We start from the raw sequence: 8,563 nt of genomic DNA, 5'->3' as shown, positions 1-8,563 counted from the left end.
TGGAAGTCTTCTTTGAGCATGATATACTGTACTCTTGATGAGAAACAAAGGAGGGTCCCAAGGCGCGCTGATTGTGGCACCGTGTCAGTGAACAGGTGTGGTAGAGAACGCACCCACAAAGCAGCGACAGCAGCTGCAGGAGGAGAAGCAGAAGTTGCCCTTTCTGCACATCTGTATACTATTTTGTTTTCAATCCTCTGCTTTAAAGTCCACCCTCCCCCCCCCCCCCCGCAATGCCTCACTCTTTTCTGTTGAAAGAATATGATTGTTTATCTAAGAGTCTCCTTCGGTGGTAAGTGGCCAAGTGTGTGACTTGTGACTTTTATCTCCTTTTATAAAAATATGTCCTCAATAGGTAAGATTTATTGAAGTTGTTTAGTGGTGAGAAATTAGGCTGTTCTTAAGTGTCAGAGGGGTAGTCGTGTTAGTCTGGATCTGTAAAAGTGGCAAAGAGTCCTGTGGCACCTTATAGACTAACGGACATATTGGAACATAAGCTTTCGTGGGTGAATACCCATTTCGTCGGATGCATCGACAAAGTGGGTATTCACCCACGAAAGCTTATGCTCCAATACGTCTGTTAGTCTAGGCTGTTCTTGTGTTTTATTGCCATACTTTTGACTCTATGGTTACAATTTTGTCCTAAAAGCAGAATATTTGAGTTGGGTCTAGTTCCCCCCCACCCCGCCCAGAGCCAATAAAGCATTTTAAGGGGGAATGTAGATGGAAAAAGTATCAAATCGGGCAAGAGTAATATAATTTTTACTCCAAAGCCTTCCTGGTGAAATACTAAAACTAAAACTGGTGAAATAGCTAGTGTCTCTTCTAATAAATGGGACATCCACAGACTTATTCCCAATGACAGGTAATGAGATACTATGAATGAATAAAACATGACAGGGTAAACATAGCTATCATTATAATCTCAAATTTTGTGGTGGGTCATGTTGCTTTCTGTAGGGAAGCCATACCTCTTCTTGGTGTATTAATAAGCTGTTTGTATCAGGCTCCCAGTTAGATTGATAGTGTTATAGGACAGGGCTGAATTTATTATCAATCCTTATCTCAGAACTTTACAAAAGTTCAAGTCTTTTAAATTTCATATTGATAGTAACTGATACTACATTATGTGACTGTTACACTATAGCAACTGTAAGATAAAGACAAAGTGTAAAAGTGAGAGTTTAACTGCATTTAATATAAAAATGAGTTTTACATTAAGTCCCTGTTTTGTTAAAGCAACATCTGTGGCCATGTTGCCATTTGTTCAGATAATGGCTTTGTTTCAACCCTCTAGTCAGTATAACGTTAGACGTTCTCTTCTTCATCTGTAATTACCTAGCATATGCTTTTATATTTGTACAGGATAGTATGTGTTATTTTAGAGAAGAGAAAGAGTCTAATCACTAGACTTGTAATGCCAGATTGTACAGCAGGCATTTTTCTTTTTTTTACGGGAAATTGGATCTCCAGTTTATTTGGAGAATAGTAGAATAGGGCAAATGTATTGGCAATGGATTAAAAAAATGTCAAATGCTCTTAGAGAACAGAAAGCTTAGTAGTTAAACTATATTAGAAAACCTTTGCCCTGTTTGTGGAAAAAATTTGAATTTCAATTGGCACAATAGTTAAGAATGAAAGATTGTTTAGTGGCATCACAGCCTAAATGCAAAATAGGGAATATTTTTCAAGTATTTGACATTTGAGCAGTGAATAATGGCAATGGCATAATTTGACTATGGAACAAAAACTTAATCAACTAAGTGTTGCACTGACAAATCAGTCTCTTTTGTATGTCTTATCTGTACATGTACAGTACTTTTGGAGAAATGAAGAAAAATAGCAGCTAGGAGACTAATTTACATTGGACCACTGCATTTATTAAACAGGAGGTGGCGCAGGCTGCTTTGCTCTGGTTATTGATAATGTGTAATCACAGAGGCTTGAAAGAAAGGTTCTTACATTTTTCTGTTTTTTGGGTTTTTTTTGTTTGTTTTAACTAAAGGCCACACAAATAAAGTCTCTTAAAATGGCTACAGACTTGGACGGTATCTTCACATATCGTGAAATGGAATAATTTCTGTTCTGATGAGAACATGAATAGTCTATTGACATGCTTTGTGGCTACCATATATGAAATCTGAAATGATTTTACCTGAGAGTGGAGCACTTAGAATGGTTGAATGTGTTTGTCAAGACCTATTCAATAGTTCTTCTAATTCATTATTGAAAATATAAATAATGTAGGCTTCACTTCTGCAGCCAAATTCTTTTTGCCAAAAGCCTTTATTTCTTCTTTTTCTTTAGGGTAGAACATCTGGCAGCAAGGAGATAAAAAGAAAACATGATTTTCTTGGGATATGATATCACAAAGCAGGAGAGCCAGAACCAACTGTATTGTTTTGGTAAGTTGGGACAGTGACAGGGATGGAAGGATTATATCTTATATCTCCTAGTCTTACATGTAAAGTCACTCTTGCTAACAGAAGGGTTCTTCAGTTTTCAGCCACCATTTAACAAAACTCTCTCTTGCTTTTGGAAACATTTCAGTATAAATTTTCTTTAACGGGTTCAGTGGTACTCACTGTAATACATGACACTGGGCACTAATTTGATAATCATTTGAAGTAAATTTTTGCATGCTTTCCTTCGTTCCTCAGTAATTCACCTACAAAAATACATATTTTTTCTTTAATATTTTTTTGGAGCCAATTGACAAGCTGTTGAAAATACTTGGGGTCAGAAGAAATAAAACCTTTAAATTCAGCACTTATTGATTTGCCATCTTTTATTACTCAACTAGGATGTCAAAATTATTTTAAAAACATGGTGCCATAATTGTTTGTAATTAAAAAATTACAGCTCCAAGATGCAGGGGCAGGGGGACCCTGGAGCTCTGAACCCCTATGGGTGATGGGGTGCCCCAGAGATTCCAGCTGACCTGCAGCTGCCCAGTGGCTCCCCATTTTGTCATGGATATTTTTAGTAAAAGTCAAGGACAGGTCATGGCTTCTGTGAATTTTTCTTTATGACCTGTGACCTGTCTGTGACTTTTACTAAAAATATCCATGACAAAAGCTTAGCCTTAGTCATGGCTCTTGAATTTTCCAGGTCCGTGCCATGAAATTTGGAATCTGGAAGTTCTAGTACCTATGTCTGTGGCTCTGGGGCAGCCCTAGTCTGTGGACTGCTCCAGGCTCAGGACCCCAAGGCTTTCAGACTCCTGTGCTGTAGTTTGCTCCTGTTCTTTTCTCATACATTACAGCATTCAGGAGTGGGCTTTATAATCTAGTTCTGCTATGTTTGGGACCTTCCACACTTGGCCCATTTGTATATACTATGCATCCTTCTTGGAGATGCTGTTGGCTTAATTAGCTGTTGGCTAATTCATATTTCACAGTGTACAAAAGCAAGGGAGGCAAAATAGGTGTTTTGAAAACAAGTGACTTAGGGATGACTTAAAAGCTTTCCAAACAGTTTTCTTAGTAGAATGATTTGGAAAAGATGAAGGAGGGTGGGAATGTCTACTTTCCAATGCAAAAACTGAATGAAGAAAAAGAATTTCATTTAGCCTAAATTCGGGGAGTAAAGTATTAAATAAGGACAAGAGAAGATAGAGAAAATTATTTTTGAGGGAGCATACTCTGCATCAGTCCACTTCAGATGACTAACAGCACCTCGCTTGAAGTTCTGACTTTGCATGAGGTATTAGGATTAATGAAGCTGATAAACTGATAGTCATTTTTGTATTTTTCAGTTACCTTAATTTGAATGGTATGTAAAAGGACAATTCTTAAATTTTCATTTAACTGTCAGGAATGTCAACAGCACAATCTTAAATAATTTTGGTGAATTAAACTAAAGATGCAAACTAAACTAAGCCAGTTATGAAATAATGGAAATGGTAAAAAAAAGATAAGAATAGTCCTAGAAAGTTTTCTTCCTGTTTAACATTTAGCGGCTTAGCTTTGGCTTATGGTGCAGCCATGTCAATATATTATAACTTCTGTAATTTATGCTGAAACTAACGTCTCCCGAACCACAACCCTGGCCATATGTGCTCAAGTTTACATGACTGAGGGGAAAAGGGAGGGGAAATAACAGAAGTTCATTAACCATATGTTTTATGTGAGTTTTGGAGTGCATGAAAGAAAAGGCATGTGTTATGCCCAAATTACAACTCTGCACAAGCTGACACCTGTCCCCAAGATGTTGCGAAAAACTATGCTGGTAAAATTTATTGCACCAAAAAGAGAATAATTTAGGTGTACATGTATTCATATCCCATGCTGCATGCCAAATGCATACGTACAAGATATGAAGTCCTTTTAGAACAGTCAACTTGCACCACACTGAGGACTTGCATGAGGGTCTGTAGCATCCTTGCCTTGTCCTCAGAAAAGCAGGGACTTGGCACAGCGAATCCTAAATAATTAGTGGAAGTGTTGTGGCAGTGGTGGGTTTTCTTGCAATTTTGACACATTTGCCTCCTGCAATTTTCACATTTGTGCCTACTTCTTCTTTCATATGTGACAGAAGTTAATATCTAGATTGTTTAGCCACGTAACTGCTGCATCATTGAATCTAGCAAGGTGTTGCAGGCCACCCTCCAATCGAGCAATTGTGCATTCCTCCTTCATGTTTGACTCTCTGAATTGCTGCCCTGCAGTTACACTGTGAAGATTGGGCTAAGCCAAATTTCTGCAATGCGGCAACCACTCTAGCCAGTCAGCAGCCATAGTTATTGGTAGGTCATAAGTATATAAGTTTAAAATGAGAGGAGCTAGAATGGATCCTTATGGGAATCATTTACAGAGACACATAAGCTGGCTCACTTTGTCTCTACCTTGCAACTTATCCTAAAGCCAGCCCGAACAAAAGGGCAATTATGGTGCGATAACCTTGTTGATGTGCATCCGAATGTCTCTCCATAAGCTTGTATGTGGCAAAAGGAGAGCGATGGGATGGTAGCTCTTGGGATCTTTGAGTAGCTTTCTTGGCTTTGGAATGGCTATGACCTTTTCCCTGCACCAGATTTTTGGAATGCAGCTATCCTGGAGCCATCAGCTGAGGAACTGAAGCAGCCAGCAAACTAGTGCAAACTGAATCTATTATTTACACTTTCCCAACCTTTTCAAATATGTAAATTGCATTTTTCAGATCTTAATATCTCTTATGTTTTTGCAAAACATGGATAACTTCAGATGTAAAAATAATACTGTTGTGATTGTGCAGCTGTTTCTTTGAGAACCATAACAATATTTCAGAATTGTATCAAGACTGGATTTCCTGGTTAATGCATTTAAGGACCAAAGACATGGTTCTTATTGAAGTCAGTAGGAGCTAAGTACATGCATTAGAAGGCATCCTAATTTAAAAGGGTCCTAAATTTCATTCTGTAGGAGAAATATGATCCTACTTGAAAGGAAAACTTTTGGATCTGAAGAAAACTCATTAGACCTGAGTTTCCACTCAGTTGCACTATCTTTATGCCTGTATAAATCCATTCAGGTCAATGAAGTTTCTCTGGAGTAGATCTGGTGAAATAGTGAAGAAACAGGCCCATTATTTACTGAGAATGGCCATTCCCTTAGTGGGAAGTGAACCAAAGAGGCCTACAGTGATTATACCTTTATCCAGGGATTTATCACTTTGCTGCTTAAGTAGCATAAGCAGTGTCATTGTTTTACAGAGCTGCCTGAAAATGGGGAGAAAAATACGTAGACTATTTGTAGTCGTTTTCACCATTGGTAATAAATGAAGCCAACAGAGAGCAATAATGAAGCTTAAAAGCAAAAATAAAGGAGTAGCATAAAAGACAAAGACCTATACAAAAACTGGCAACATGCAAATAAGTGTGATATCAATTTTTAATGTGTGCTGACAAAGAGAAACCAAACAGATGAAAGTAGTGACTATGCCTTAAAGGACTGAATAACCGACACCAAACTAGCAATGCCTTGGAGAAGAGTCAAAATAAAATTGGATAGTTATATAATAGTGGATACAGTTCACACAATGCAGAGTGGAACCTAGGAGAACTCAGCTGATGCAGTAGTTAAGAGCTGAGTATTGTGGCTCAGCTAAATCTGTGCAAAACCCTTAAAGGATAGTTCCTATATTTCTTTCCTTCCACCATCTACCTTTTTTCTAACCTTCATTCTTTCCCATTTCTTTCTCTTTACTTAGGCTGCCTTTTAAACTCTCCACAGTGGTCAGGATTCCTGTATTTTTCCCTTGTTAAGGCACAGCGGGAATTTTTTTTTGTTTTGAGCTGCTTTCACTTCTTTCAGTTCCCATTTTTTGTTCTTGTTTTTAATTTTCTCCCTCCTTTCTTTGTCCTTCAAAACTTTTAGTGTCTTGCCTTTTCCTTTTCATACTTAGCATTTTTCATGTGGGACAAACCTGGTAGAGTTGACTGGATGATGACAATTCCATTTGGTGGCAACTTTTGAGGTTTTGAAATTTTTTTTCGTTCCAGTATAGAATGCAAACAAAACCATGCACATGTCTGGCTAGTGCCTGATGATAAGAGAGTGGAATATGGGAGACCAGACTCATGTCCCCGCTTTGCCTGATTCAGAGTAGAGATTTTCATCCCACATCACTCCAAATCAGGCAGATCAGGACTTGAACCCAGTTGTAGAGTGTCTGTCTCTTTCTCCTCTCCATCAACCCTCCCTTCCCCAAAACACATTTGTGCTGAAAGTTTAAAGGAAACCAGCACATCTCCACTAAATTCTTTGGCTTTGATGAAATACCATATTTTGACAAAACGATATTTCTGACCAACACTAAAACCATGCTCAGACTTGGGCTGTAGAAGTTTTAATTTTCTCATCCATGGTTTTGTTTTGGGCCTATTTCCATCTTTTTGAGAATATATTTGTTAAAAGAGCAGTAGTCATAGCAGGTCTTACTGTCTCTGTTGTGCTGTGCGCAACAAAGCATGGTACCTCCACTACTACTTAAGTGCTCTTTCTATACTGCTTGCCAGAGGAGCAGTGTTAGATGCTGCAAAGAGCATGGGCTATGCTTGGAACAAACTTATTTCTGAATGATCTTCTGAGTAGACAGTAAAATATTTCTTCTGTTTTAATAAAAATGCAAATATTCTGTGTATGTTGGGGTTGGGGGAGACATCTTTTTAAATTTTGAATTTGATCTGTAGTAAATAGACTTCTTTGCAGATCTGCTGAAATACCTAGAATACTTCCGATGAACAGAGCTATAAATAGGAGTGGCTCTGCAGATGAGGAAATTTTAGTATTATCATAGCAACAGCACATTAACTAGCTGTTGTTCTATAGTCTTCTGCTACTTTTTTTTTTTAAATAAATCTCCAGCTATATATCGGCCAAATTCTCTCTTTGGATGTTTACATGTTGTTCTTATTGAAGCCAGTGAGTGCTGCACATTCCAGAACAGAATCGGGACCAAAATAATTTGTGTGATTTTTTTTCGATTTATATTTACCAAATTATTAATATCTAACTAGTTGTCGAAAAGGCAAAACTATATTAATTCAATAGTTATTAATATGAACAATAAATAACTAAATACCATAAGAATTAATTTGATACTTTTACCTTATTAAACATACAACAGCAGTGCAAGATACTATCATTTGTTAAGTGCTCTAAAGATATGTATTTTATTTACTCATGTAGGCTGGCAGTTGGGACCCTGTGAAAAGTAACCAAATGTGATGATGATTTGTAGAAAGAAGAAATTACTAGGTAAGTGATCTGTTTTGTGTGTGTGTATAGGAGATTATGTATGTGTTGTGACAAAGTTCCTGCTCTACCATGGTGGGTCTTGTGCTTATTGGTGGATTTGCTCGCCTTGGAGTTTCATGGCAGCCCCCAGCTTGGCCGTTTTTCTGAACCCACAGTCCAGGTCGACTCCTCCTGTGTCTGACCAGGAGTTGGGAGGATTTGGGGGGAACCCAGGCCCGCCCTCTACTCCGAGTTCCAGCCCAGGGCCCTGTGGAATGCAGCTGTCTAGAGTGCCTCCTGGAACAGCTGTGCGACAGCTACAGCTCCCTGGGCTACTTCCCCATGGCCTCCTCCCAACACCTTCTTTATCCTCACCGTAGGACCTTCCTCCTGGTGTCTGATAATGCTTGTCCTCCTCAGTCCTCCAACAGTCTGCGTTTTCACTCTCAGATCCTAGTGCTTCTTGCTCCCAGCTCCACAACGCACACCACAAACTGAAGTGAGCTCCTTTTTAAAACCCAGGTGCCCAGAGTAGACTGCCTTAATTGATTCTAGTAGCTTCTTGATTGGCTGCAGATATTCTAATCAGCCTGTCTTAATTGTCTCCAGAAGGTTCCTGATTGTTCTGGAACCTTCCCTGTTACCTTACCCAGGGAAAAGGGACCTACTTAGCCTGGGGCTAATCTATCTGCCTTCTATTACTCTCCTGCAGCCATCTGGCCTGGGCTTTTCTTACTTTTTGCCCCTGCTTCAGCTTCCCCCCCTCAACCAGGCCAGATGCTTTTTCTTCGTTTTGTTTTTTTTTGCTGTTTTTCTGATGCCATTCGAGTGCTGGTCGGCTGTCA

General features: G+C 38.8%; 1 long non-coding RNA gene across 1 annotated transcript; it reads left to right on the top strand.

Moving 5' to 3' along the window:
* Window positions 1-7,740, top strand: LOC311526982. Its single transcript, XR_014713212.1, has 3 exons — window positions 1-95; window positions 2,308-2,405; window positions 7,671-7,740. It is a non-coding gene; the product is annotated as an uncharacterized lncRNA (long non-coding RNA).
* Window positions 7,741-8,563: the final 823 nt, after the last annotated feature.

This window comes from Lepidochelys olivacea (genome assembly GCF_965140295.1).
Source record: "Lepidochelys olivacea isolate rLepOli2 genome assembly, chromosome: 10".
NCBI classification, from domain to species: Eukaryota; Metazoa; Chordata; order Testudines; family Cheloniidae; genus Lepidochelys; species Lepidochelys olivacea.
Note: the sequence above shows the minus strand (reverse complement) of the source record. Positions and strands in the feature narration are given on the sequence as shown.